This window comes from Bos mutus, chromosome 9, assembly GCF_027580195.1.
Source record: "Bos mutus isolate GX-2022 chromosome 9, NWIPB_WYAK_1.1, whole genome shotgun sequence".
Lineage (NCBI taxonomy): Eukaryota > Metazoa > Chordata > Mammalia > Artiodactyla > Bovidae > Bos > Bos mutus.
This window is the reverse complement of record NC_091625.1, coordinates 69,229,960-69,256,453: the sequence shown is the minus strand read 5'-3', so window position 1 is coordinate 69,256,453 and position 26,494 is coordinate 69,229,960. Positions and strand designations below refer to the sequence as shown.

Genomic DNA, 26,494 nt, shown 5'->3' with positions numbered 1-26,494 from the left:
GGGGCCCTGTTATGCAGCTCAAGTAAGTAGAGGATGATGGCCAGGGAGGTACCAGCCGCGGAGCTGGTTGCGGTATGGTCCAGATTTGGGTGTTTGGGTTGGCCAGCTTTCCTGGAAGATAAGCTTATATTGTATTTACATAGATACATCCTGAAGGTTCTGTGTAATTATACAGTTGTATTTGAGTGTTCCAGAATAAAATAGTACATCTCCTGTCTGTGGCTTTGGCTCTGAGAGCCATAGCTGCTGCTTTCCTGCACCTTCTCCTGCACTTTTCCCTTGTTCCTGCTTTCTCCTGTGATCTTCTGTGTTACCCTGAGTGGAGAAAGGAGCAAAATCTTCCATACTTGTCTCTGGTGAATGCTTTGCATGAAGGAGAGATTATAGAAATGCTGTGGTTTAAAAAAAAAAAAAAAAAGCCACTAGCCTGCATTTTCGTACTGTTTTTACACCTGTGGGGAATTGGAAGTTTTGAAGGTACACTGGGAAAAGAAAAACCAAGAGGAAAACGTGTTTTGGAAAAACAAACCTGGCTGGGAAGTTAGGTTTCTGCCTTTTCTTACAATATTCTTTAAAAAAATAAAAATTCCCTCACTTAGCTCAGAATTTCTTAGATTCTCTCGTGTCTGTGATGCAAAGGATTGGCTACATTATTTTTTCAGGCCCCTCGCAGACTCATGATTCAGGAGGACTGTATATCCCCAAACGTATTGTTGTAGGACTTATTTCAGAGCCACTTCTGTTTTCTTCTTGCTTCTCTTAGAATTCAGTACCTTTTTGAAGGTGATGATCCTTTAGGTTAGTCTTAACCCATGAGAACCAATCATACAGGTGAAGATAGTTGTTTCACACTCCTCACATTTTCCTTGTATGAATCTTAAAAGATGGCATGACATTTCTTGCCATAAATGTGCCAAAATAGTGTTTATTCCACTGGAGGGCCATTTAATTTAATATTAGGCTTACTTTATTGAATCGTTAAGGTGATTATCTTGGATAATAGAAAAATAAGATGACAGTGCCAGGAATTGTCTGAAAAAACAGGTAAACAGTTTGTTTTTTAAAAAGTGTTTTCTTATAATCTCATCTCTTTCTCCTCAAATGTAGTAAGCATAACTTTGTGCAAGGGAGTGTGTGTTTTGCTTTGGGGGATCCAGAGATAAGACAGACTTGTTAAGTATGGTGGCTAAGATGTGCTCATAGGATCAATACTGCAGAATGTGCAGAGCTCTGGAAGCGGGTAAGGGAGTGTCGTGGGCACTTGGAGGAGAGAGGGATGGCACTCTTTGGACAGGGCATGGCCGGTGGATGGCTTTTGCCTGATGGTGGTGGTTGTGATGGGCATGCTTCGAGGAGTAAGCCTGGAGATTCTTGGCTTTTTCCTCCCTCAAGACTAGAAATCATCATGCATCCTACTGAGCAGAAAAGTTAGAAAGGAGGGTGTGGCCAGAGCCTAGAGGACTGCATTTCAGGTGAAAGAATTTGGGTTTTCTTTCTGCAGTTACTGAGGTTTTCCAAACAGGTGAATGATGTGATCAGAACTGGAGTGTAGGAAGATGAGGTGGATAGAGAGGCACAGTAGGGCTAACAAATTTATGAGAAAATGTTAGTTATGAGAAAAACACCTTTGGTAACTTATTTACTGGTTTTACTGACTTGAATCAGAGTCTACTGCTTGTTTTTTTCCTACAGTACAAAAGTCATCAAATTGTTTTTTTAGGGTACTCTCCACTGAAGATAACTAAGTATATACCCTTCAGATAAAAGTGAGGAACAATCAATTTGTCTTTGTTGTGATCTTTTTCCATTAAGTATACTCAGCTATTTACTGTATTTTGTAATTAACCTTGACTACTCTTGGCATTCTCTCACAGCCTTCCCCCCCCCGCCCCCCCCCCCACCCCGAGGGCATTTCTTAAGTCCTTTTCATATCAGTGTTTTAAAGACATTACATGATTGAGTGGGTATATCACAACTTCACCTTCACCTCCATTTAACAAGTGTTTAGTTCCATTTTAGTATGCTATTTTAGGAATTTTTTTGTCCTGTTTTTGACAATAGTTTGTCTTTAATCCTTGTGAACATTATTTGGTGTTGATAGTCTTGCAAGTCAAAGTATCTTGGAAAGAAAGTCAAAGTCTTATAGCTAATAAGTGAAAGAGTTACAGTTGAAACTCAGATCTGCTTGTTACTGAATCATTTTATATCTGCAGGCCTCAGTTTCCTTATCTATAAAATGGAGGCATCGATAGTACACTTCTAATAGAGTGATCATGGGAAATGAAGTGAAATGATCCCATGTGCTGGCATAGGTTGTTTGTAAGCCATCTTCTAAACAATATAGATGCCTGGTGCTTGTGAATCTAAAACACTTAATTGATTCAACCGATAAGTAATTTTACATTTTGAATTTTAAAGGTAATTTTCTTTTCAAACTTAATGAAATCACCCAACTTTTAAAACCTCAGGCCCTCTTAATTTTGTGTACTGTAACACATGAAACTTGTATTCTCAATAGTTTCTTTTAATTCTTCCCCACAGACTGTCATTCTACACGTTCAGCTCTGTTTTGTGTTAATTTTTACTGCCTTTCCCCCCTGAAATGCAATAGTCCTGTAGTGTCCTAGTGGAAACATTGTTCTCTTTGTTTGGGCTAAAGAAGTGCCTTTGTCATTCCTTTGAGACATTCCGCAGATGCCATTTTGCAGTTCTGAAAAATATGTTGCTGTCCTCCTTGTGCTGTGTTACATTGTGTGTGTATGGCTTGGTATTTTAATGAAGTTGTAGTGAAAACTTGACAGTGATAACTTGTCACGTGATGATAAAACATAGAAAGGCTCTTTCTTGACTGTAGATATGTGGTCCCCATCTCTCCATAGTGTTGTGTGGTCGGAAAGTAGATCCCTCCTTTATTCAGACATTTGATACTTTTTGACTAACTTCATAGAAAACTGTTAAAACAGCTTCTTCCAACATGTACTGCTTTTTAAAGATCTCTTAATTTATATGTTCTTAATAGCATTTTAAGTGGCAAGTATACCCTATAATTTGCTAAGTGGCTTTAATCCTTGTACTAAGAAGTGGGGGCAAAAATCTTTTGGGAAATTGCCCTGATAAAATCCAGGAAATTCCTTTCATTCTTTTAAATCCAGTTAAAATCTAACTTTTAAAAAAGGCCTCTGATGTAACAGTGTCTGCAAGCATGTGCTTCTTAGAGCCCAGTAGTTTCTTATAGATAGTGCCAAGCTCAAAGAGGAGTAGCATGAATGTATTCCTGTGTTTCAGGTAAATCTATACCCCATGGCACACGACCAGTTTATTATAACTTTGCTGGGACTTAGCCAGCTTGTTTTGTACTGCTTTTAAAACTGCCAAAGTAGGGGTACAGAAATGAAGGGGGGAAACTCATATTTCTTTGTTTAAGTGGATTTTAGTTTATTAAAACATTTCTTAATTATTGTATGTTTAGTGGGAAAAGCTTGTTAATATAGAAAAATACAAATAAAGCAAAATTTTCCATTGTCCACATTCACGAACAACAATTGTTACCATTACGGCTGAGCATTTCCAGTGTTTTATCTGTGAATTTACGTATGAGGTAGAACAACAGGGTTTTCCTTTTAAACGTGCTTGTTTGCCCTTGGCGACTGTATATCTAAATTGTTCTTCTTTAAGTTGAAGTATAGTTGATTTACCATATTGTTAGTTTCTGGAGAAGGACATGGCAAATTCCATGGACGGAAGAGCCTGGTGGGCTACAGTCCATGGGGTCACAAAGAGTTGGCCATGACTGAGCACATCAGCAGCACATTGTTAGTTTCAGGTGTATAGCGAAGTAATTCGATCATATATTATTTTTCAATTAGAGTTCAATACAGGATATTGAATATAATTCTCTGCACTATATAGTAAAGCCTTGTTGTTTTTCTCTTTGATATATGGTAGTGTGCATCTGTTGGTCCCATATTGCCAATTTATTCCTCCCTCCCTTTCCTTTTGGTGACTGTGAGTTTATTTTCTGTATCTGTAAATTTTAAGATAGTACTGCTTAATTTTAGAAATGTTACTCCATAGGGCATTCATTCATTAGATGGACTCACTTGAAAGTTCTCAATTAGTAGAAAGTGTGTACCTTTATTGCCTAAAGATATATGAGTCAGAAAAGGATGGGCTAATCATTTTGGATGTTTTCCAGGATCATAAAAGCATAATAGGTCTATATTAGAACTGTTAAGAAGCCTTTAAAACAAGTAAAGATCCTATCACATAAGCCCTGGCTCGTCTTGGACAGCTGGCTCATTGATTTCCAACAAGAGCTGATTCTGTGGTGGCCTGACTCCTGTCATCTGCGGCAGAGGTACCCAGGGATTACGGTGTTTGTATATGTTTAGCCATCAGCTGGGCTGGTTTTAGACAATGATACCAAGCCCTGTGCCATACCATCCCATCTGTTTCTTTTAAAGATAAATATACAGTTGGTATGGGACAGATCCTGTTACACTAAACTCCGTGGCAGAAATAAACTTCCCAGGTGGCTCAGTGGTAAAGAATCTGCCTGACAGTGCAGGAGATACAGAAAACTCCAGTTCGATCCCTGAGTCGGTAAGATACCCTGGAGGAGGAAATAGTAATCCATGCCAGTATTCTTGCCTGGAGAATCCCATGGACAGAGGAGCCTGGTGGGCTGCAGTCCATGGGGTCACAAGGAGTTGGACACGACTGATCAACTAAACAACAACAGCAACATTAAAGGTTGAGGTGAGAGGAAATCCTCTCCAGGGGATTGGTAGATACTTCGACCAATCTTCTTCCAGAAGAGAAAAGCATCTCAAGCCTGGCTCTTATTACTCTAGGATCCAATGGGAAGAATATTTACTTTCGATATATAGATGATAAGCCAGCAGGAACAAAATTCTATATCTTGTTATATCTGTGCTGTTGTTTCAACACTTACTGAGTTAGATGTTCTGGTATAGTTAACATGGAATTATAGATGATAATGGGAGGAGATAAAAAAGGGATTGAGGAAGATATGAGACACTCCAATTATGGCTGAACCCAAATGGCTTGAATAGATCCAGGCAAAGTCTTGGGTGGGAGGAAAATATCAGGGGGATGGTGACAGAAGGGGAAGTTAGATGTGGCTGCTAAGTAGATTATTAGGAGTGCTACATTCCACCATTTGTCTGATATATATATGTATACACACAGTTCCATACATTTAAGTGTAATGTATAATTGTGTGTATATCCTTTTAGTTCAGCTTACACAGGTCAACTGCAGGTACAGGCCTTCCCTCTTCCAAGGACAGACCATATAAAGTTCTGTTGGCCTGCTGCATCTAGAGGCAGAGTATAGTCTCAGAACACCGTGTACCGGTTGGTGATGTCCATTCCTCTGGCTTCAGTTCCATCCAGATCAGATGTCAGCGATCAGCTGCATTGTTGAGATTTCCCCCTGGACAGTGCTCTGCTCTGCCCTATCCTGTCGTATAGCTGTAAATTACCCTCTTGGATCACCAAGTTGTGTGGTTCGTGGGGTGTATGATTAGGTAGGTTAAGAGCAGTGGTTGCCCTGAGGATAGCTTGTCCTTGAAGTGTAATTCCTGATCAGATCTTACTGCCCCTGGTTCTGTCCATTTGGAGGATTGCCTTCACTCACTATGTATACCTCAGGGCCGTCTCAGAGCGTGGGCTGTGTTACTCTCCATTTAAGTCTGACTTCGCCATTCTTGGCATCCTGCTTCCTTTCCCAGTGGGTCCTCCTGGAGTGGTAGACACTCCCTGCTGGGTTGGTTTACCAGACTTCCCTTTGAGAGCCTTGTGATTTGTGAGAGTGTGTATGTACCATAAACTCACAAATAACTTGATTGCCTCCCCCGCCCCCATGTTTTATTCTGTTTTCTAAAAGTCAGTAACAGAGCTATTGTTAGGTTTGGTTACAAACTGCTTGTTTTTAACCTTATACCTGGAAGCTGGGGTTAGATTTTTTTTTTTTTTCCTCAAGTGTAGACAGGGGAAGTGGACGGTCTAGACAGAGGAGAGTCAGCATTAATGAAGACACGGAATCATTTCTTGTTGAGGAGGCTGGTGTGGCTGGAGCTTGGGATGTGTGAGAGAGCATGAGAAGCAGAAGATGAGCCTCGTATCTGGACTGGAGTCAGTCAGTGCGGAACCTGGGAGATTATACTGAGCAGTTTGGTCTCCGTACTCCCTGCAGAGCCACTGGAAGCCTTTCCGAAATTTTCATTGCTATTCTTTATTTGAAGGAAGAGGCATAATTGCAAATATCTGTATTGCAGAAATACTACATGCCAGGTTTTATGGGGAATTAACCAGATTTCCCTGGGTATCTGTGCTGGTGAATTTTACCCTCAGTTAAAGGCATCTACCCAAGGAAACCTCCTTTTGTATTTCTTTTATTTATGGCTTTAGGTGAAATTGCCAACTCCAGTAACACTTTTGTATTTCTGTGCAATAAAATCTGGTGCTGAGGTTTTTGGGTGGTATTTATTGTACTGGTGACTAGGATCAAATATTTACTTAACCTAATTTTAATAGTAAATCTCACCGTTACCAGTTAAGTACATTGTTTTTACTACGGAGTAATAACCTGAAGCTTGGCAGTACTGATTTAAGTAGGTGTCTGTGGTATTTGTTGCTCTTTATTATGAAATAAATTTGTGCCCAGTCTTACTGTGAACCAAGCTGGGCATTCAAAGATGAGGACGAAGGCTGAGCTGCAGATAACTTCACAGTGAGGAAGACTGATGCCAGGAACTCAAAAACGGTCATTTCAGCAGTAGAAGTACCTATAGAAAAAAGAACAGCACTATGAACCTGGATGAAGAGTGAGGAAAGGGTCAGGAGTGACAACTATACTGAATTTATTTATTTTTTACTGGGATTTTTGTTTGTACTACTAATTGAGTATGACCCATCAGTCCATTCATTCATCAAACATTCCTTTGGCTTCCTTTACTGTATGACAGGTGTTATATTGGGTTGTGGGGGATATAGATGTAAGACTGCAGTCTTTGCTTCTGGGAATCTATTGTTCACATGGAGAGACAGCCAGTCAATAGCAAAGAGAGACATTTTGGGGACTGGGAATTGCCCCTGAAAACTGGATAAATAAAACATTTTTTAACTGTTTTGCTTAATAATTAATAAAATCATACCATGTATCAAATAAGTGAGAATCTTTTTGTAAATTACCTTCTTAATAGTTGTACAGGAAATATTTGTCGAATGAATGAATGTATCTTTTGTGTAAGAATAGGTTTTTACAAATTGGTATTAACACAAAAGAACATTTGCATTATTTGCTACTGGCGATCGCTTCATGGATAGGATACTTTTTCTTTCCAGTTGAAATTTCCAGGAAGTATCACTGTCCTAGGGTTTCTGGCCAAGCACTTTTCTGAAGCCAATGGGTGGGTGTATGTTTAGATCCAAGAGAAACAAATTATAACCATGGATGTGAACTTTTCACAGTCTTCTCAAAGTAAAAGCTTGAAAAAATATTTTTATGCTTCTCTCTTGCAAATACTAATATCCTTTTCTAAAGAGAGGAGTAAAGCAAAGATAACATGTTGAATATACTGGGTATTCATATTGTTGCCATCCTTCCTTGTAGTTATCACAACACCTCAAAACGTTCATTGAGAATTTTTGGCTGTAATTTTGAATCTTAGAACTTGGTAGAAAGAAGTATATATGTTCAGTTCAGTCACTCAGTCGTGTCTGACTCTTTGCGAACCCATGGACTGCAGCACGCTAGGCCTCCCTGTCCATCACCAACTCCCGGAGTTTACCCAAACTCATGTCCATTGAGTTGGTGATGCCATCCAACCATCTCATCCTCTTGTCCCCTTCTCCTCCTGCCTTAAATCTTTCCCAGCATCAGGTTCTTCTGATTCTTCTCTTCAGTCAGTTCTTCGCATCAGGTGGCCAAAGTATTGGAGTTTCAGCTTCAACATCAGTCCTTCCAATGAACATTCAGGACCAATCTCCTTTAGGATGGACTGGTTGGATCTCCTTGCAGTCCAAGGGACTCTCAAGAGTCTTCTCCAACACCACCGTTCAAAAGCATCAATTCTTAGGCGCTCAGCTTTCTTTATAGTCCAACTCTCACATCCATACATGACCACTGGAAACACCATAGCCTTGACTAGATGGACCTTTGTTTGCAAAGTAATGTCTCTGCTTTTTAATATGCTGTCTAGGTTGGTCAAAGCTTTCCTTCCAAGGAGTAAGCATCTTTTAATTTCATGGCTGCAGTCTGTATATGTGGTGAAATTCAAATAACACTGGACATTGCTGTTTTAAATAATGTAGGTATTCCTACATTCCTAATATTTAAAGTAGATTTTTTTGTACACAGCTTACTTAGAAATGGATTATTTACCTACTCTGACAATCTCTGTCTTTTAATTGGTACATTTAGGCCATTTACATTTAATTAATTGTTGCTGGGCACCATTTTCTTTGTTTTCTGTTCCATCTGTTCTTTCTTTTTCTTTTTTTCCCCTTTCTTTTTCTGTCTTCCTCTGGATTGAGTTATTTTTCTTTGAGTCCATTCTGTCTTTACTATTGGCTTATTCATCTACATCTCTTTTTTTGTTTGTTTTTTTCTTTTTTTATGTACCTCTTTGTTACCTAATTTAACTCATTAAATTTGTCTCCATACCCTCTGGTTCCTTTTATAACTGTTTCAGTGACTGACTTCTGCTGCCCTATTAATTGCTCTTTATTTTTCTCTCTTAACTCTGATGTGTTACCAAATTCTTATCATTCTGCCAATTGAATATTACTTGAATTTATCCATTCCTTCCGCTGATACCTTCTCTAGTCAGATACTATAAACTGCACAAAGCTGAGCTCTTTTGGGGTACAGTTTTAACTTTGGTAGTCAAAGAAATACAAGTCTTACTGCTGACAAAGAATTGACAAACCACTTAGGTTTTTACTCTGGTCTCTTGAAAAACCCAAATGTGGTTTTATAATAACTGCAAAACTTAAAAATTCTCTATACCACTTTATGAATTTTTCTTACTCTTCTTCTACACAGTTTAAAAACAGCTCTCATACTCTTTCCTTTCAACCAGTTTCCTCCCAAACAATGAACACCAACTCTCTCAGTTTCAGTTTGAGTCTCTCCTGTGTTCTTTATGGGTCTGTTCTTTAGTGACTCAGCCCATTCCACAATAAATCAGTCAAGTTGCTTTCAAAATTGAAATTACAATGGCAAAATTCTCTTTGGAGGTGAGGAAGCAGAGACTGGCTACCTATTTGCTAATATTTTATTTTTTAAACATTAATGAGGCTGTCATTTCTTAGATGAAGAAGGAAATGGCACCCCACTCCAGTACTCTTGCCTGGGAAATTCCATGGATGGAGGAGCCTGGTAGGCTGCAGTTCATGGGGTTGCGAAGAGTCGGACATGACTGAGCGACTTGGCTTTCACTTTCCACTTTCATGCATTGGAGGAGGAAATGGCAACCCACTCCAGTGTTCTTGCCTGGAGAATCCCAGGGACATAGGAGCCTGGTGGGCTGCTGTCTCTGGGGTTGCACACGGTTGGACACGACTGAAGTGACTTCGCAGCAGCAGCAGCAGCATTTCTTAGATATGCAGTATCTATGTTATAGATATATAATGGTCTGTCTGGTTTTCCTGCCACCCCTCCCCACAGTTTAAAAAATTTTTGTTCTTCATATTGTAGTCAGAATTATAGTTTTAAAGTCTTTTAATTTTAAGCTTAAAATCCTTTCGTGGTACCACTTTACTTTTCAGAAGAGCCTCAAATGTTGTAACATCTCTTTTATCCTTGCTGTTTTGGATTTTAACTTACTTATTGAGTTTCAGATGTTAGGTTGCCTCTCTGAGTTTAGCTGATATATCAGGTTTTCTGTCATGTCTAGACTTTGGTACATGTTGCTAGCAATATTCTACTCTCAGGTCTCAATTTAGATATAACTTCCTCTGTAATATTTAGATATAATTTCTTCTGTGTTCTTCCTTTCACTGGGCCTTTTCCTCGCTGTCAAATATACCTCACTCCAATTGATTCTTTACGTGTATCTTTAAAAAAAAAAAATTGTTGTTTAATTGAAGGATAATTGCTTTACAGAATTTTGTTGGTTTCTGTCAAACGTCAGCATGCATCAGTCATATAGGTATAGGTATGTCCCCTCCCTTGAGCCTCCCTGCCATCTCCCTCCCCCTTCCACCCCTCTAGGTTGATACAGAGCCCCTGTTTGAGTTCCCTGAGTCATACAGCAAATTCCCATTGGCTATCTATTTTATATATGGTCATGTAAGTTTCCATGTTCCTATCTCCATAGCTCTCCTTCCTCCCTCTCCTTCCTCCCCCGACCCCGTGTCCACAAGTCTGTTCTCTATGTCTGTGTTATCATGTCTGTGTTATCACAGTTGTTTGATGGTTAATGGGCTCTTAACAATACTAAGTATTTAAATCCATAAACATGGATTTACTTAGGTGTTTGATTTTTTTTGAATAGTGTTACATACTTTTCAGTGTACAAGCCTTATACTTCCTTGTCTAAATTTACCCTATGTATTTTACTCTTTTTGATGCTAAGTGAGATATTATTATTATTTTTGGATTGTTTATTGCTTATGTATAGAAATACAACTCAAGTTTGCATATTCATTTTATACCCTGCAGCTTTCCTGAACCCCTCTATTAGCTTTTTAAATGTATTTTTAAGGATTTTTATTTATTACAATCATGTCATCTGCAAGTAGAGGTAGTTTACTTCTCCCTTTCTTATTTGAGTGCTTTTTATTTTTCTTGCCTAATTACCCTGGCTTGAACTTAAGCACAACATTGAATAGAATGATAAGAGGTTGTGAGAGGGAGCATCTTGTCTTGTTCCTGATCTTAGGGGGAAAGTTTTCAGTCTTCGCCATGTAGTATGATGTTAGCTGTGGGTTTTTGTAGAAGCTCTTTGCATGTTGAGGAAGTTTCCTTCTATTTTTATTATTTTTAGTTTGTTTATCTTGAAAGGATGTTGGATTTTGTCTAATTCTTTTTCTCTCTATTGAGAGGATCGTGTATTTTTCTTCTATTATATTGATTGAATTTCACTTTTTGAATCATCCTTATATTCCTAGAGTAAATTACACTTGATCATGGTCTAAGATCTTTTTAATACCTTGCTGGGTTTAGTTTGCTAATATTTTATTGAGGACTTCTGCCTCAGTTAGGGGTATTGGTTATAGTTTCCTTTTTTGTGACATCTTTGTTTGGCTTTGGTATCAGACCTCGTAGAATGAGTTGGGAGGTTTGGGATTTATTTTTGAGTTGATAAAATGTTCTAAAATTGTTTGTGGTAATGGTTGCACAACTGACTACCCTAAAAAACATTGAATTTTATGGTTAAAGTGGGTAGCTTGTATGTTATTTAAAAAACAACAACAACAAACTGTTATTAGCCCCCTTACTCTGCAGGGAAAAAACCCACCAAAATAAAACTTTAGGCAAGGTGACCTGTCTTTTTTAACCCAGAGGCCTTTTCATCTTCAGAGCTCTCAACAGTCTTTCCAGCTATCATATTTCAGCATTACTTCTGACTTATCTTTGTATGTGACTGATCCAGTGATAGTGGTCAGCCCACTGTCCTGCTCACTGCTTCCTGCTTTGCCAGACGTCCAAACCATCTTGTGCATCTTGCTGCCTCAGTCTGCCCAAGGACTGTTCCTGCTTGTCTTGAATATCACTGTCCCTCTTTCCCACCAATGACAATATATCCTTTCTTGCAAAGTCTGTTCAAATTTCTTCTGTTTACAACTCTAGCCTGCAATTATCTTAGTCCCAAATGCCTACATCACATGATTGTTGTCTCACTTAAAAAATTGTAATGTGTGATCTGGAATTACGTGTAAGTTTGCTTATGCAAAGAGTGGGATGGAATCTTTGAAATCAAAATTATTTTGAGAAATCTTGTATATGTGTTTGTAGTATCAATAGGTATACACTTTATGCATTTATAGTTAACTCACAAGTTTACAGGACTTCCCTGGTGGCTCAGACAGTAAGGCATATGCCTACAATATGGGAGACCTGGGTTCCATCCCGAGGTTGGGAAGATCCTCTGGAGAAGGAGATGGCACCCCACTCCAGTACTCTTGCCTAGAAAATCCCATGGATGGAGGAGCCTGGTAGGCTACAGTCCGTGGGGTTGCAAAGAGTTGGATACGACTGAGCAACTAAACTTTCACCTTTCACAGGTGTATATGGATGGCTTTTTATTTGCACTTCTCTGGTCTTCTCAAATGGTTCCTAGTGCTTTGAAGAAAGGCACGATGTGGTATTTTTGTTGTTGTTTAGTCACTAAGTCATTTCCAACACTTTTGTGACCCCATGGACTGTAGCCCACCAGACTCCTCTGTTCCATGAAATTTCCCAGGCAAGAATACTGGAGTGGGTAGCCATTTCCTCCTCCAGGGGGTCTTTGCAACCTAGGGATCAAACTCATATCTCCTGCTTTGCAGGCAGATTCCTTACTACTGAGCCACCTGGGAAGCCCATGATGTGGTATACCTACCCATTAACATTATGTCCCGGGTAAGGATCTGTTGAAATATACGTATATGTTTGGAAATTAGAAAGATCAAGACTTTTCACTTGTTCTTTGAAGTTTTCCTTATGTATTTCTAAAAAATATTTTTTGAGAACATGTCTCAGAGTGAAGTGAAAGTTGCTCAGTTGTGTCCAGCTCTTTGCGACCCCATGGACTATACAGTCATGGCATTCTCCAGGCTAGAATACTGGAGGAGTGGGTAGCCTTTCCCTTCTGCAGGGGATCTTCCCAACCCAGGGATCTAACCCAGTTCTCCTGCATTGCAGGGAGATTCTTTACCATCTGAGCCACCAGGGAAGCCCAAAGAATCTCCTTCCCCACACCAGGAGTAGAACCTGGGCTGCCTGGGTGAAAACCATGAATCCTAAACGCTAGACATGTATTGGAGTAGAACGTGTATTTACAGTAAGTCCTAATGTCTGAAGTCCATGTGCAAACGTAAGGCATAGGTAGTGAGGCTGTTAATGTCAAGACTGCATTTTGGCACGTGGTGACGTATAGCTGGGAGTGTGCATAAGCCTAGTGGTGTAATGTAAAGAACATGCTTCAAATAAAATAGAATTAGGTGGAAGCCTCAGCCGTCTGTCTCATACATGGTTGTTGGAGGTTAAGTCAGGATCCAGGTTCAGGTTTGTCTGGGTCCAAGACTGACAGTTAACCACTTTAGTATTTTGCATTCCATGCTTTTTAAGGCAAGTTAATTCATTTCTCTGAGCCTTAGTTTATTTACTTATTGAATGAACTTGATAATACTTACTGTGCAGAGATGTTTTGAGACATAAATAGAAATGTTTGTAAAGAATAAGGCAGAGAGCTTGCTCACAAAATAAGCAGGCCTATTAATCCTAGTGAAATATTTTGTTCTTTCAAAACAATTCCAACAAAAGAGATTTTGAAAGTATATCTGACACAGAGAAAGTTGCTTATCTCTTGGCTTTAGAATATTGAACTCTTTGCTGTACATCTTGGCACAGTTTTTGGTGTTTTATTTCTCTAGAATTTAGATAATTTTCCAAGTAAGTCATTTGTTAGCAATTTCTTCCGTTCTCATCTTTGTTGTTGTTGTTCAGAATGAGTTATTGTCAAAGAAATAACAAAATTATCATTAACCTCCCTTCTGAAGACTTTGAGAATATTTGACATTTATGGTTAACGCAACTGTTATTTATTTAAAACCTTAGGTTTTGAAGTTTCCAACTTCAAACCTTAGGAGTGAAGTTTAGGAAGGCTGATTTTTTTTTTTTGGAAGCCATAGTAAGAATAAACTAGAGAAGTGGTTACTGGTTTTCATCTTGGGTGCGGAAGTATGTGTATGAGTATTTTGTTGATGTTGCTATAGAAACAGTAAAAATCCAGCTTGGAAAACATCACAAATAAAGTATTGATTTGGCTATTTAAATTGTTTTTCATATGTTGGAGTTATATCTAATTGATTTCAAAATGTCTTTGACTTTTTTTTTCCTTTTTGGTCACAAATATCTAGGTATCAAAAGTTCAAGTCAGTATTGAGGATATTAACACTAATAATCATCTAAATATTTTTGGTTAGTACTACTCCTTAGAGGTTTGGGGAAAAATTTGTATTAAGGCATTTGGGGAAAAATTTCTATTAAGGCAAATCCAAATTTCCTGTTTGTGGTGCTGATGGACTGTAAGTTAAAAAATGTGTATATCCATGTATTATAGTTTCAGTTTAGTTGGGGATTTTTCTTAATGAAAAACATATATATATATATACACACACTTTTTTCAAGTTTTATGTATGTTTTCTTTTACAAATTTATTATGGAGTTGTACTGGCCATGCTATTTTAGCTTTTTAGTAAAGCTGCAGTTTGGGTCAGGAGAAAGTGATTCCACTCAGCAGTTTGTAGGGGAAAATAGCTCTGCTTCTGGTTTTTATAGACTCTCTTGCTCAAAGGAAGGACTGCCATTGAGTCAGTTACAACTTCAGTGGAAGATGTCTCGCAGCTGTGCCTTTTTGGTTTTGTTCCAGAGATAGTATTTGTGTGTACTGTCAGAATGTCTTAAAGGCCCACCCTGGAAAGGATTCAACTCTATAAAAGGAGTTTTGTTTTATAACCTTTCACATATTCTTATGGGGTTCTGGTGGTGACCGTGGTCTTTATTGTCTTGTCTTTTAAACTGGTATTTTATTGAGACACAGGCTTCACAGTTTGAGAACAGGAATTACAGTTACGGTTATTGTATCTTGTAAATACATTTAACCAAGCCCTTGGCATGCACTGTGATTAAAGCAAAACAAAATACCCTTCTCCAAACCTTGCGATTTCAGTGACTTATTTTTTAGCTTCTTTTTCTGGGCATCTATAGTGATATGAAGATGGCACTCATTTCATGATATTCTTGATAATTTAATAGATACTGATTTACAAGTCAGTTAAGGTAGAAGATTATACGTGGCATCCCCAATTTTGAAAAACTTTGGAAGCCAATAACTTTCCATATTGAAAATTGTTAAGTTTAACCCATTTTGAATCCTGTGTTAAAATGAATGCTGAGAGGATTATCATTGACTATATTCTAGGAGATGGACCATATTTCCTCTTTGGTTTCATTTTCCTTACACCACTTCCTCTTCTAGTCCATGTATGTTTCCAGTTCCCTTCTCCTTGGTCTCTGGGCTAGAGATGTCCCTCATGCCATCCCAGATTAAATTCATTTCTCTCTTCTGAACTTCCTGGCCTTCATTTTCCTTTCTCTCCTTTGTATCTTGAACCTCTCCCTACTTTGTCTTTCCCACCAAAAGCCTGCATGAAATAAAATAACCAATACTTCTCCTGTGTGGGTAGATTGTCTCGCAGCCGTACTTCTTGTAGTTATTGCTGTCGTTTCTGCCAGCCTTTTCTCTGGCACTAAATTTCAGAGATTAGTTTGCCCCTTTTTCATACTCCCCTCTGTTCAGTATTTTTCCTTTAGCCAATTGTCTTTTTCTCTACTGTCCACTGGACTTGCTCTTTGAGGTTATCAGCAGTCTTTCATGATGCCTGCAAAGCCTTATCTGGTTCTAGAAGCCCTTCGCCTGTTGTCCATTGCTCCCAGCCCAGCTCTTCTCTTGGGGTAATGCTTGCTTGGTTTGATGTCTTTATCTTATTCTGGTCCTTCCCACCCTCCTTCATAGGTTCTTTGCTCCCTGCCTGGTTATTTACTATGAGCATTTTTTTTTTTTTAACCTCTGTCTTGCCTTGGGCTTCATCTCTTCTATAGCTTCAGATTACACTGATTGACCAAGTAGTTCCAGATTTTAGCATGGAAACCTAGGCTCTGTGGTTCAGACACATATCTCCAGCTGGCCTGATTTTCCACCCAGATGTCACACAGTCACTTAGTCCAAATGTGTTAAAAGTGGAAGCTTGGGCTTCTTTCATCCGTCTTTCATATTCTTTTTGGAAATCTATCTCTAGGTTCATGTTCCCGCTGTCTGACCTTTGACTGCCAGGAACCTGGGAACTTTGTTCTCCCTGACTCCCACTGCTCAATTCTTTTATCAAATCCTGTCCATTTTAACTACTAAATATTTACTGACTTCATCTCTTCATTTGCTTCCCTGTTGCCTCTGTGTCAGTTCAGATGCTGTTTTCTGGATCACCGGGGCCTCTGCTTAACCAGTTTCCTTTTACTACGGCATCTGTTATCACATAAGTGCCGAAGCCATCCTCCCGAAATGCAAAAGGAATCTTATTTTTCATTGCCTACAGGACAGAGTTGAAACATCTGAGCTTAGCGTACTCATCACTCACTGTTTGGCTACTACCTCCCTCGTCCCATTTCCTCCATTCCCCACCCCGTATTCCGGGCAGATGAGGTGTGGACTCGCCGTTCTCAGCAATGCTTTTATCTCTGGTGATTCTGTGTCTTCAGTCTCTATTCCCACGGTGAGGAGTATGCTTTAACCCGCTTACAATCAGCCCTCCTTCTCCTTCAAGGTCAGCGCCAGCGTCACCTTGGGAAGCATTCTTCCCTCATCAAGTCAGTTACTGTTGAAATGTTTATGCCTATATTTCAGCTCGGTTCTCTTTGTAGTGTTATTATTTATTTAGATACTCTTTGGCTGGAGCCAAGTTTTATACAGGTGTGTATCCTGGAGCCAAGTTTTATACAGGTGTGTATCCTGAACAGCTATCAGTAGACAAAGGGTAATTCCTCATTGAATAAATGGATCTTAGCAAAACCTAAAATTACGGAATTCAGGATCTCATAGATACAGATAATGGTGAATCCTCTAGCTTGTGAAAGTCACTCAGTTGTGTCCGACTCTTTCCAACCCCATGGGCTATATATAGTTCATGGAATTCTCCAGGCCAGAATACTGGAGTGGGTAGACTTTCTCTTCTCCAGGGGATCTTTCCAACCCAAGGATAGAACCCAGGTCTCCCATGTTGCATACGGATTCTTTACCAGCTGAGCCACAAGGGAAGCCCAAGAATACTGGAGTGGGTAGCCTATCCCTTCTCCAGTGGATCTTCCCGATCCAGGAATTGAACTGGGGTCTCCTGCATTGCAGGCAGATTCTTTACCAACTGAGCTATCAGGGAAGCCCCCACTCTAGCTTAATGTTGGATATTTATTGTTTCAGGTGGGGAGGGGCTGTGGATTGAGAATGTATTAGCACTTGTGCTTAGGGTTTTCTTTCATAATTCAGATTTGAAGAGGTAAGTTTCTGTAGAAATGAAAGAAAGAAGTGAGTGGAGGGACAGTTTCAGAATACAGAGATAATAAAGATACGGAGGGTTAGAAGTACACTGGATCCTCAAACAAGTGCCCAAACCATGCAGATGGCAGGCTGAAGGAAGATAGTGACGCAAGCAACGTGAGGAGAGGACCCCAGATTGGGTTGTGTGTCCCCAGAGCCTGACGAGTAGCTGGGCACTGTATGTTGCATGCACCTTAACATTTCTGTGGCTTGTCTGCTGTGCTGAACTTTCTACAACATGTTTTTTGATAAGAGCCTTATGTTAGCAGGTTTCCTGTTTATGTGGTTCTAGTAGGGGTCTTGGAGAAGGCACTGGCACCCCACTTCAGTACTCTCGCCTGGAAAATCCCATGGACGGAAGAGCCTGGTAGGCTGTGGTCCATGGGGTCCCAAAGAGTCGGACATGACTGAGCGACTTCACTTTCATGTATTGGAGAAGGAAATGGCAACCCACTCCAGTGTTCTTGCCTAGAGAATCCCAGGGACAGAGGAGCCTGGTAGGCTGCTGTCTATGGGGCACAGAGTCGGACACGACTGAAGTGACTTAGCAGTAGCATTAGTAGGGGTTTTGGAAATAGTAGTGCTTGTTTTAAAGGGAAAGAAAGAAAAGAAGGGAAACTATGGAGGGTAGCCTAGGGTTGGGGAGCAGTTTTCTTTCTACAAGTTGAGGAAAAATTAAATGGTGGTAGATTACTGTAGGTTAATGTTTGACTTAAGAATAAGTGTAATGGTATATTCAACCATTTTGAGGAGAAAGCCTAGGTGAATTTTTTGATGATTGAAATTGTGTGTTTAATAGTCATTTGCATTCATGTGACATTTTGCACTTGACTAGTAGCTCTCGTGTGGAGAAGGCAATGGCACCCCACTCCAGTACTCTTGCCTGGAAAATCCCATGGTTGGAGGAGCCTGGTAGGCTACAGTCCATGGGGTCGCTAAGAGTCGGATACAACTGAGCGACTTCACTTTCACTTTTCCCTTTCATGCATTGGAGAAGGAAATGGCAACCCACTCCAGTGTTCTTGCCTGGAGAATCCCAGGGACAGGGGAGCCTGATGGGCTGCCGTCTGTGGGGTCGCACAGAGTCGGACACGACTGAAGCGACTTAGCAGTAGCAGCAGTAGCTCTCATGTAGGTTCTCCTGTGATGCCCACAAGAATCCCATCATATAGGTAGTTTATCTGCTGGTACCTTCATTTTATAGACTTAGTTAAGTGACAACATGGAGTAATGTCCAGACTGTTCGTGTGTGAATTTAATGTTATTGCAGATTGGGGAGATTAGATAATTTCTTGACAGTGACTTCTTTATTTTGGAAACATACTTTTTGGGGGAGCAGGAAAGTGTAGGGTTTTTCTTGGATCCAGAGGATAGGGCAGAGTTGGGGAGCTTTTGGGGGGTCAGCCGGATCTTTGTTTCTTCTGGCCCTTGGACAGCCATAAAAGCTCTCTGTTGCTGGGTATCTTCTCAAGAGTGTCTCGGCCCTTACCGTCATGTCCAGGCACTACAGTCTGCAGTGGGGAAAGGCAAATAGAGTTATTAGGCAGAATCGGACATCCATCCTGGGTTCTGCTCCTGATTTACTGTGTAACTTGACAAGTGACCCAACTTCTGGATTTCAGGTTCCCCATCTGTGAAAGGCAAGGACAGGAGGTACATAAGAGCTGAGATCCTTTTGATTCTATATTTGTTTTATAAGAATCCCATTTTGCTTGGTCACGTGGATGGTATTGCCCAGATGCTAGCAAGATCTTTGTTTCTGCTTTGTATGTGATGGGCTTTGTGATAATTATTTTTTTAATCCGTAAGGCAAGGAGAGTCATTACCACAGTATTAGCAGAATCATTTGTTCATCTCAAATGAGAGACGAATGAGCCTAAACGTTGTAAGCCTGTAATGCCTTCCTTGTCCTCCCCAAGGAACTTGTCCACTTTGCTGTGTCCTGACTGTACCTCTGCTACAGTCCTTGTCCCGTGTGGTATAATTATTTGTTTATGTATCTGACTTCCCTTCTAGACTGTGAAATCCCTGAGGACTGGTGTGGGGAAGAACTTTCCAGTCCTGAGGGCTTAGACCAGTGTCTGGGGCAAAGGGGGAACTCAGCAAAGTTTTCTCAGATGTAAGTGAAATGAAAATAATACATTTTAAAGTAAATGCTGAATTACTGTATGTACTGGTCTGAATGTGTAATTCTGATAGGGATGCTTTTGACTTTTGAAGTTTAAAAAAAAAAGGGGGTGTGTGGGCATTTGTTACTGCTTTGTCCTAACACTTCTTAGATGGTTTCAGAACATTAACTTTTTGTTTAGAGAGTCCCAACTGCCATCCCTTTCTTCTTTTGCTTCCCTCCTGTACCTGCTCCTGCTCTCTCTCTCCAAACCCCCTGTAAAAATCTGGGGTCATATGGAATTTTTCTTGCCCAGAGTCTCATAAATCTGTAGTACTTTCTAATGTTACATTTTACAAAACATGGTAGGAAAGAAACTTTGTGAGTGACTTACGTGCAGTTGTGCAAATTATTATGGGTTCAGCGCCTGAGAAAAGTTAAACTGTGGTGTGTGGTCAAAAGATAACTTAGCCAGAGGCTGTGGAACTAGTGTCGTAGTTGTTTTGGTTTTTTTCTTTGTTTGGTTTTTTTCTTTTTGTCGGCATCAAATGGCAATGATCCTGTGAAATGTGGACTGTTAGAAAATTTTATAGACAAGTTGAAATTAATCCAGATTGAGAGAATCATAAAACTTTTCTCCACGTTTTGTTCAGGAAGGATAGTCTTGCATGATGATTGGTATATAGCAAAGTTGGATTCTCTGTGAAATCAGTAGAGTTCAAAAACAGAGGGGTTATTTTTTATTTTTTGGAGTACTTTTTAGGTTATTTTAGGGTTTTGCTAGAAAACTGTACTTGCTTTTTTTCTAGTTTGATAGATGATATATGCTTCTCCAATGGAGGCTAGATGAATAATGGGGAGAGGGGAGACTGAAAGGATCTCTTCTGCTCACTGTCTTTCTGTGACACTGAGAACTTTATTTTCTGTACAGAGTTTGTGTCCTGTATGGTCTTGGAGCTTTGAGTCACCATCAGGTTCTTGCATCCTTGCATCCTATTCAGTTACATTCCTTTTCCTCAAAGTCAGGAAATAGGACATTTTGTACAAGTCAAGAAGTCATTTTACTGGGTTTAATTTTATTTATACATCAACTTACCTATACAAATATAGGAAAAATATCCCCCACCCTACGCCCAACCAACTCCCTTGAATACTGAAGTAGTATTCTGAGGATGAACTTCTAATTTCCCCTTTTCATGAAGCAATAAAACAGTGTCAAAGCAAGGCTATTTAGGATCTTCCTAAGACAGATGCAATAGAGACACATTTATATGAGCAATTTTTAATATTTAAGACCTTACAGCATATGTGTTTTATGTATTTTAATGTGTTTAAAGCCTTACTGGAAAGAATTTAAATGATACTGGACCTAGTTTGTAACTTCTGTGCCAGGAGCCCACAGAGTAACCTTTTTTGTAAGTTATTTCACTTCTTTGGGTTTAGTTTACTCATCTAGTAAACAAGGGTGTTGAAACTGAGATAATGCAGCCTTGGTGGAAAAGTGCGTTGGCTTTAAAGGAAACTGCTCTCCACTGTGCCTTCAGTGCCACTGGTGTTGGTTTTGAAGCAGACTAAACATGTGATTTCTACCTCTGCCACTTACTGAGTATATGAGTTTTGGAAACTCATTTAAATTCTCTGGGTTCTCCTTTTATCCACTCTATTAATGACTTGTTCTTCTTCCAAATCAGTGAGCCACAAAACTCACCTCTTATCTTAATTCTCTTAACCTTTATTTGAATAATGAGAATCCGATGTCTCATAGGCAGGATTGAAGCAAGCAGAGGAGCTTGAGCAATGGCATTGGGTTCTATGTAGATGCCTTAGTCAGCTTGGGCTTCCATAACAAAATACCATATACTTGTTTACTTAAACTGCAAGTCTATTTTCTCACACTTCTGGAGACCAGAAGGCCAAGATCCAGTGCCAGCATGGTCTGTTTTTGGTGAACACTCCCTTCTTGGATTGTAGATGGCTGCCTAATCTGTGTCCTCACAAAGCAAGGTGAGAGAGGGAGCAAGAGTGAGAATGTGAGAGAATGAGCAAGCTCACTGGTGTCCCTTATTAGAAAGCCACTAATTCCATCATGATGGCTCCACCCTGATGACCTCACCTAAATCTAATTATTATCTCTCAAAGGTCCCACCTCCAAATACCATCACTTTGGGGGTTAGTGCTTCAGTGTATGGATGTTGGGGAGATATAATTCAGTTGGTGGAAGTAGGGGAGTTAGGAAGTAAGGCAGGCACGGTGGTGTTGAGAGTTGACTGGGAAAGATGGTAAAGATCTCCCTATGTCAGCTTCACTGGGTCCAGTGCTGTACGTCAGTAGTCCTGAGACTTCTGAATTCTGTGGAGCAATGCTGTGCTTAGTTGCTCGGTCATGTCTGACTCCTTGCGACCCCATGGACTTTGGCCTACCAGGCTCCTCTGTCCACGGGGACTGCCGGGCAAGAATACTTGAGTGGGTTGCCATGCCCTCCTCTGGGGGTTTTCCCAACCCAGGGATCTAACCCAGGTCTCCTGCATTGTAGGTGGATTCTTTACTGTCTGATCCACCAGGGAAGCCCTATGGAGCAATACATTTTAGAAAAAGGTTTGGAGCCAGTATTTTTTTAAGTCAATATAGTGAAGTCAGTCTGCCATCCTACTGCGGTTTCTATTGCCATTTCTATGTTTTAAAATATACATTTAACAAATGTGGGAAAACCACAATCTTAATAAAAGATGGACTAAACAAATTTGGCTCTACTAAGTTCAGTTCAGGTCAGTCGCTCAGTTGTGTCCAACTCTTTGCCACCCCATGAGCAGCAGCACACCAGGCCTCTCTGTCCAACACCAACTCCTGGAGCCCACCCAAACTCATGTCCATTGAGTTGGTGATGGCCATCCAACCATCTCATCCTCTGTCATCCCCTTCTCCTCCTGCCCCAATCTTTCCCAGCATCAGGGTCTTTTCCAGTGAGTCAGCTCTTCGCATCAGGTGGCCAAAGTATTGGAGTTTCAGCTTCCAGTGAACACCCAGGACTGATCTCCTTTAGAATGGACTGATTGGATCGGCTTGCAGACCAAGGGACTCTCAAGAATCTTCTCCAACACTACAGTTCAAAAGTATCAATTCTTTGGCGCTCAGCTTTCTTTCTTTTTTTTTTTCAGCTTTCTTTATAGTCCAAGTCTCACATCCATACATGACTACTGGAAAAACCACAGCCTTGACTAGATGGACCTTTGTTGGCAAAGTAATGTCTCTGCTTTTGAATATGCTATCTAAGTTGGTCATAACTTTCCTTCCAAGGAGTAAGCATCTTTTACTTTCATGGCTTCAGTCACCATCTGCAGTGATTTTGGAGCCCAGAAAAATAGTCTGACACTGTTTCCCCATCTATTTACCATGAAGTGATGGGATCAAATGCCATGATCTTCATTTTCTGAATGTTGAGCTTTAAGCCAGCTTTTTCACTCTCCTCTTTCACTTTCATCAAGAGGCTCTTTAGTTCCTCTTCACTTTCTGCCATAAGGATGGCATCATCTGCATATCTGAGGTTATTGATATTTCTCTCGGCAGTCTTGATTCCAATTTGTGCTTCCTCCAGCCCAGCGTTTCTCATGATGTACTCTGCAGAGAAGTTAAATAAGCACGGTGACAATATACAGCCTTGACGTACTCCTTTTCCTATTTGGAACCAGTCTGTTGTTCCCTGTCCAGTTCTAACTGTTGCTTCCTGACCTGCATACAGGTTTCTCAAGAGGCAGATCAGGTGGTCTGGTAGTCCCATCTCTCTCAGAATTTTCCACAGTTTATTGTGATCCACACAGCCAAAGGCTTTGGCATAGTCAATAATGCTCTACTAAAAAACTCACCAAATTGCCGTTTTGTGAACCAGGGAAAGCTTTGTGGGTGGATAGTGAAGTTTACTTCCATTATATAGAATGAGTTTTTTTGTTTGTGTTTGTTCATTTTGACAGATTAATCTCTTCAGAGCTGCTACTGAAACGTATTTTCATTAAGTTCCTCTAAAGGAAAACTTACTTTTTCTCTCCTAGTTGGTATGAGTGATATCTTGTTCATTTAATTATCTAATGTTTTATTTGTAATAATTCTTTTTTTAAAAAGACTGCTGTAGGTGAATGTGAACATAAAATACTCATTGACTTAAGAATTGTTTGGTAGGAGAGCAGTGTGGTATGGTAACAGGGTCAAGATGTAAATATGTATACCTAGATGCAGAGTCTATCTTGGTCCTCATTGGTTAATGTAAATATCTATACTATGGGAAAAACCAACCAGAATTTAATGTGGAAATGTAAGGGAGTAGGGGGATGGTAATGTAGAATTAAGGAAGGTTGGTGTTTTTCAAAGCTCTCTGACCTGAATCTTAGAATAATTGTATTTCCCTTTAGTGACTATAAATTTACCTTGCTTCCATATGTATTTGTATTCATATGACAAATGGATGTAGGATTTCACCTTTTGTATCCATCATTGCTCAATTTAGGATAGCAATATAATAATAAAATAAGAATTCATCAGCTTTGTAACAATATGATGGTGTCTATAATTCTAGATTGAAACAGGCCTTCCTTTAAATACAGTGTGAATGAATAAGGAAATTTTCCTACAAATCAATCAAAATAGTCCTGTTTTCAGTATATAAAAATGAAATATATATGTATTTGAATGGCTTTTCTATATCAAAATATATATACCAGTTTTATCAAGAAAGATGAGTAGACTATATGTTATATGCATGTACTTTTGGTGTCTATTTATAGGGTGGATTAAAATAGCAAGAAATAAAAACAAAGTTGAGGGGTGCAAATTCAAAGCAATGTAAAAATGATACAAAAAAGGAGGGAAAAATTGCCTAGCAGTAGTAGGATTGTAAACAGTTATAATCATAGGATTACAGTTGTGCCATTAGAACTGTTCTTTATGTAAAGTGTTCTTCATTTAGTGGATAGAACAGACAGCAAGAGGATGACTTTTTCTTTGACCCATGTGGGCTTTCTAGCTGAGGAATGAAGTAACTTGGAACCACGCTGGGCTTTTCTACTGAGCATGCCCTTCTTCAGCGGCGTCTGGCCTGGGTGGGGCCAGTCTTGCTCATTAAGCAGTTGGAAGCTGGATTTCCATCCTCTTTCCACAGCCTTCTAATGACAGGGAACAGCAGACAGCGGACTCCATGTACTTCTATAAAACTGCGTATGTATTTCGAGGCGGGGAGTGTTAGGAAATTTCTATTGTAGCAGTTAGGTTTGTGGGGGTATATACTTGTTTTTGCTTTTGAAAAAAGTTTGCCTTTTGGACTGTCAGTATCTAGGAGACTGAAAATTTGGACAGTACTCATGTACAGAGTACAGAATAGATGGAATCTGATTATGTGCACTATCTGGCAAGGGATTATGTTCAGTTATATTTGAACCAAGCCCTGTGAAAAATGTGTATGTATTTTTAGACTATTTGTTTGCATTTTCTAAGGCAAATGTTGAGTTTTGTCAAGTTATCTTTGCCATAATTGCCTTTTTAGGTTTGACTTATGAGAATAGTGGAGCCAGCTGATTTTAGATATTTGTTCTACTCTTTCACAATTGATTTATTCAGTGGTACTATATACTGTACAGAAATGAATCATTCCTAAAGCACAGTGAGGACTATGTAAGGTTAATAGCATACACTTATTTTTTAACATGTTAAAAGATGATAGATTTCAATTAGCATGAAAATGAAACATTTTATAAATTACCTCCTTTGATTAAAGAACATTACAGCTAGCAGAGATTTGAATTTGCTTTTTACTTTTGATATCTACAGATTAATGGTCATTAAGATCTATCAAGAATTATGTATTGTTTTAATGCTGTCACGGCCTAAGTAAATATTAATTGAATAATAGGTGTCAACTTCTTTTACTGAATATTTAATATGTTGTCACATTGAAGAAATGTGAAAACCCACCATATTGCCCAGATTCAAACATCCAAATTTAGAAAGTCTTCTTCATGCTTCTTCTTGATATAATTTACTTGCCTAACAACCTTCCTTCGAAAAGAAACTTGTTAGGTTGCTTCTTTCTAACAAAATGAAAAGCAGTACCATTGTGATAGCCAGACTACATCTGTAAGTTCCTTCATTACTGTTGACATTGCCCAGAATGTTCTTAGACCCTTGAGGAAACTACTGAGTGTTTGGGGGAGGGAGGGCGGTACATATATACTTGTGAAGTTTAAGCTTTCTGTTTTTAGGTTTAACAAAGAATTGTCTCTTCAAACTATTGACACCTCAGATGAAGGAATAAATGTCTGTGGAATTGATGCTGATGACCTGGACAGTCGTTCATAGGACCCCCACCTTCCCTATGGACTGTCTCTTTTGGAGTGTTCCAGTGCACGTTGTATGATATATTGATGACCTGTTGTTTAACATCATAGCTGGATCACAAAGAAAGTTGGAAAGGGAAATTTTAAACTTTGAAATTGTGTTGGCTTGAAATTTTTTGGTGGGTTCCAAGGGTTGGAATACCTAGCATATTCTCCAGTAGATTCCTCTACCAAATCACGTTTACAGATGTTGCATTTTGAGAATCTTACCTCCAAAGAAACAAATATATTTAGCCAAAGTGAAAGCTTGTCCCTTGCCAGCATGACCTAAAAAGTAGTCGTTTAAAACTTTGACTAAGTAGTTTTGAATGTACTAATGCTCACAGTAGAACTACTTGGGGAAAAGAAAAAAGTTTTCAAGCATTCCAGATGGCATGTCTGTAATTCCATTGTAATTACAGCTTTTCCCGCCTGGGGAAAGTTGCTTTTATCACGCTTGGAGGGTCCATATGCTAACGGTCTATGGCACCTTCAGCCGACCAACTGGAGGACTGGCCTTCACATTGGGATCTGCTTACCTAAGCTAGAAAAATCGTTCCGTTTATAGTCTCATATTTTAAGAATACATGCTATGCATTGACGTAACTCTTTGGCAGTGCTGTAAATATTGTAAAATGATAGAGGAGCTAACGACCAAAACTGCAAAAGTGAATTCCATTTTTTGACAAGGTTTAGGTATTTATGCCT

At 39.5% G+C, this 26,494-nt stretch overlaps 1 protein-coding gene across 9 annotated transcripts in view; it reads left to right on the top strand.

The window, feature by feature from the left end:
- Positions 1-26,494, top strand: part of EPB41L2 (erythrocyte membrane protein band 4.1 like 2) — a 210,926-nt gene that overhangs the window by 57,226 nt on the left and 127,206 nt on the right. Inside the window, exon 1 of one of the 9 annotated variants that reach the window (XM_070376665.1) lies at positions 24,502-24,632. The exons of the other annotated variants lie outside the window; for them this stretch is intronic. The gene's annotated coding sequence lies outside the window, so the exon portion shown is untranslated. Of the gene's footprint in view, positions 1-24,501; positions 24,633-26,494 lie in introns of those variants that run through there. 9 annotated transcript variants of the gene reach the window in all.